The sequence below is a fragment of the Fukomys damarensis genome, unplaced genomic scaffold, assembly GCF_012274545.1.
Source record: "Fukomys damarensis isolate Sample0158 unplaced genomic scaffold, DMR_v1.0_HiC HiC_scaffold_37, whole genome shotgun sequence".
In the NCBI taxonomy this organism is placed as follows: domain Eukaryota; kingdom Metazoa; phylum Chordata; class Mammalia; order Rodentia; family Bathyergidae; genus Fukomys; species Fukomys damarensis.
In genome coordinates, this window is record NW_022900949.1 from 69,532,140 (window position 1) to 69,536,895 (window position 4,756).

A 4,756-nucleotide genomic window follows, 5' to 3' on the forward strand; every position below is an offset into this window, starting at 1 on the left:
AAAAAGTTATATAATTTAAAGATACATAACTGTTACTTTACAGTGGAGATAAAGAAAGTGTTCTTCAAAATGATCTTATGATACAATAAAAAAGATATTTAAAATCTTAGAGATTTTTTTAAGATACTGATTTCACAAAATGCTTTACCTTTTTGGGAAATATCTAAAATATTCAACCATGAGACATTATTCACATTGAATTTTCTCTAGGTTTACTGAGATAAAATTGACAAATAAAACTTGTGTATATCTAAGGTGTACAATGTGATGACTTGATGTACATGTACATTGTGCAGTGATTGCCCCAATGAACTTAACATATTTGACTTTACATAGTCACCATTTATGTGTATAATTCTATGTATGCTTGTATGAGTCTCTGTATGTGTGAATTTATGTGTTTGAGGAGAAAATATAAATCTACTCTCAGAACATTTCAAATATCTACAACATTAATAATAATTACATTAACCATAATGTAATTAATAATAATGTAATTATTTTATAATGTAATTATTGTCATAATACAATAATTATAGTCATAGTGCACATTGGATCTATAGAACTTATTGTTATGAATGAAGATTTGTGATGTTTGACTAACATTTCTCAAATTGTCCCTCCACTCTGACTCATATTCACCCTAACATTGTTTCTGTGAGTTTGAAATTTTTACAACTTCACATACATATGAGATGATACCAAATGTCTTTTGGTGTATAGTTCATTTTATTTAGCATACTGTCCTTTAAGTTTATCCATGTTGTCAGAGATAGCAAGGTTTTGGGTTTTTAATGACTGAATTCCATTCTGTATATATACATTAATTTGCACATAGAGTGTTCCCCAAAGGCACCTTTGTTAAAGGCTTAGTTCTTAGTTCACAGTATGATAGGGAAGTAGGGGAATGTTAGGAAGTGATGCAGGTGGAGGTTTCTTAGGGTCTTACAAGTTTACGAAAGAAAGATTTTTTTTGTTTTTCATTTTGGGCATTAGGTGAATGAGTGCATTTTGCCATGTGCTCCGTGCCATGATGTACTGCCTCATTACAGGTTCATACATAATGGGTCCAATCATGCACTGAAGCCTTCAAATAGTGAGCCCATAAACCATAAACTGTTCCTCTTAATAAAGGACTCATTATTCTATTTGCAACAGTAACAGAAAGTTAACAAATACACTAACAGAGAAAAGTTATTAATACATATACCTAATTTGTATACATACACATGTATATGCTCCATTTTCTTTATACATTTATCCATCAATAGTTTCCTTATCTTGACCACTCTGAATAATGCTACCATAATGTGGGACTGTAAGTAATTGGCAATGTGGTCTGAAGGTGAAAGGAAATAGTTCTAAGAGCAAGAATTCCTCAAAATGATAGCAGTGGCTGAGTTCTCAGATTCATATAGGTGTAATGTACGTACACAGCGGCCACTTCAGGGTACATGGACTTATCCAGCCCTTTCAATATTCCATCCAATGCTTCTTAATTCATAGATTTGAGAGTATTGCGTAAGTAGTTAACTGCACCAGGGAATGTGCTACAGGCAGAGCAGAGTAGACAAAAATTAATAGTCCTTACCTGGAAGAAAGTTGTGCCTATAATTGGTGCCTTTCCTCTTCCTTAAGCCTTCTATATTTATTCTGGTATCTACAAGTGACCTGTTTATACTTCTATCTACATATAGTCTATGCACTTATATCTACACAGAGTTTATCTATAATATAGACTAAGTCTAAATGTAATATATGTCCAATTTTCCTCATAGTCTTTGGAGACATTTTTCTATTTTATTCAGGCACCCAGTACTTTTTGCTTACAACTCTCACGTTAGTCTGATTCTCATTTCTTTCTTGTTACCCAATTCTAACATTCTGGAAGTCTTCAGAATTCTTTCCTCATCCGTTGATTTCAGTAAATGTCTCTATATCTAGAACGCTGAGTTACTCTAGGTGTGTAATTGATATGTATAAAATTAAATACCCTGAGAATTATTATCCCTTGGACTGTCCCTACTCTTAAGGTTGCACTACTTCCCTTGATCTGTCTATCTTCAGGAATACCACCGCCAACTTTTCTTCTGACTATGTCTTTATGAACTCTTTCTATGCAAAGCTCACATCTTTCTTGAACTTGGAAAGTTCCTTCTATCAGCGTTACATCCATTATTATTTTCTTACCTTCTCTAACCCTATTCTGTCCATCTGGAGCTTATATTTTCTTTTTTAAATTTTTAAATTGAGTTTATTGGTACTTTTTATGTGTACAGTACAGTGACATTTATCATTGGGATGTTGTACCTTTACGTGACACATCTCGGTTCTCATAGTTTCCCATACCCCTGCCCTCCCTTCACTCCCTCCCCCTCCCCTAATTACAAAGACATTGGAACTTATAATTTCTTTATAAGTATTTTTAGTATGTAAAATAAGACATCTGTTTTGTGATTTTTTTCTTTAATAGTTATCCAATTCTGTAAAAATCGCAAATATCACTTTTATTAATATTTATGTATGGTTCTATAATGAAAATTAGTAAATATTACTAAGAATTATACATATTTGCTTAAATTGCAATAATATGATCCTAATCACTACTGAAAAGTATACATTTTTAAATACTGAAAGTGAGTGAGTTTAGATATTGAAGAGAGAAAAATGCTAATTATTTCAATTGTCCTCTTCCCACATATCTAAAACGTTGCTTACACCACTGTTTTCAGTACAGCTTGTGAAATTCAACACATTTTATTTTATTGGTCTGAAAGGGGCCAAAAGAGATTGCACTGTTGAACTAAAAATTCTGTTTTCCTCTTATGTAATAAGAAATTCAATTTAAAAAAATCTGATTTAGCATTTGGCTCCAGATTTTCTTTCTTATTTCATCCTACTAATAGTCTCACTTTTTGATAGATTTTACCAGAGGGTAAATTATCCATATTCCTTATGTCATACTTATTTGAATTCCTCAGAAGGACCTCAGGATGGAGCTTCTGCCTTTATTATAGATGCTTTTGTGAACTGTTTATTGTTACCAAATTTTGTATTAAAGTCCTTTGCCTTTAGATCCTTTGCAGGAAAATGGGCAGTGTGACTTTGGTTAGGGTACACTATTATCCATACTGAAATAAGAAATTGGTCCAGATATCTGTAGCCTTCTTGGACACTGACCTATCCTTAGTTCTTCTAAGCCATTTTCATTTATAATTCATTCACAATCAGAAATGTCAATCGTGCATTCCATGCAATATTTTATATGGAGGCAGTTGTGTAAAATTCTGTTTTATGTTCCTTTAGCTGCAACAAACATGGGGCGTTAATTAACATTTTCTCATTAAGTCCTCTCAATTCATTTGAAGGGTAAGAGATGGGTTTTGAAATAAACACACACTTTTGTTCAGATTTCTGGTTAGCTTATCAGGTTGCCAATTAGCTTTTCTATATCATGTGAGAGTTCCTGAACAGAATAGCTAATTAAAAGCACATTGTTAAGCTGAAAATGAAATGGTCTATAAAGTTAGCTCATATCTTCTACTTTTATAAAAGATATTTTGAGTCTTCCCGTTTTTGTTTTGTGCATTTCAATACCAACACTTTTCCCTGTATCTCTTACAAAAGTGCTTGATTTATTGAGTAAATGCAACTGTTTTTTTTCTTTTGTTCAACTTTTTATCTAATATCATCAATATGAAGAATCTTTACTCATATTTGATAATATACTACTTGAAAGAATAAAATCATAATTCTTCATAGCTTTCTCAACTAATAATTTTCATCTGTTTAAATACATCTTTTAAAACAGTGTATCTGGAGACTTAAATGAACTTTCATTGTGACTAAGAGGTGATGTGGTTTCTGCTCTATATGCAGATTCTGGATTTGTTACAGAAGAAATTCAACCCAGGGTTTGTGCAAATTTAGTCTCCTTTTTATTTGAAATGAGATAACTGATATATTTGCTGAGAAAATTTTTCAATTTGCTCCCCCAGATCTTTTATGTTCTTTATTGATCTTTTAGATAAGGTGACAGAAGTTAGTCAAAGTAGAATACTTTTCTCCAAAAAGACTTACATTTGGATTTTTTCCAGGCCTATCATCAACTTTCAGAGATTTCAAAGACAGTCTGTTCTTTTCATTTTGACCTGGATTCCACCCTTGAGATGTCCTTTTGCTGTGCATTCTCTCGAGTTCTCAAGTTCACCTACGTGCTGGGTCCTCTCAGGGTGCCTTGCCTGACGGCCACCAGAACAAGTCTTCTTGGGGCAATGTACAGGACAGCCATCTCTCCCCTTCCTTTCTCCCTGGCCTTCACACAGTTTCTCTGTCATGACTTCAAGCCTACTTTCTGGGGCTGGATCCAGCTCCCATGTGGACAGAGGAAGGTGACCAAGCACAGACAGATGGGTGGGCTGTGGAGGTTGAGTATCTGTTATGCTTTCTGTTTCTATACAGTGGACCTTAAAGTTATGACCAGCCCGATGGACAAACAACCTGGGTTAATTAGGTTAATGGAAGATTCATCTGCCTCTTGTTAGCTATAGCATGTACCCAGGTTGCAGCTGTAATTACTTAGCTACAAGCCCCTCAGGAACCAATCGAGTTAGTAAGTCAAGGGTTCATTGTATTTTTGTTTTTATTCTAAAAGCTTTATTTAACCTTATAATCCATGTCACTAGTTTACTTTTTGGCTGTCTTTATTCTGTGAGCCATTGTGTTTGAAATTTTTATTTAGTAATAACTTACAAAC

The 4,756-nt window shown here is 33.5% G+C and overlaps 1 pseudogene; it reads right to left on the reverse strand.

The window, feature by feature from the left end:
• Positions 1–3,526: 3,526 nt before the first annotated feature.
• Positions 3,527–4,188, reverse strand: LOC104863073 (annotated as a pseudogene).
• Between the last annotated feature and the right edge of the window lie 568 nt (positions 4,189–4,756).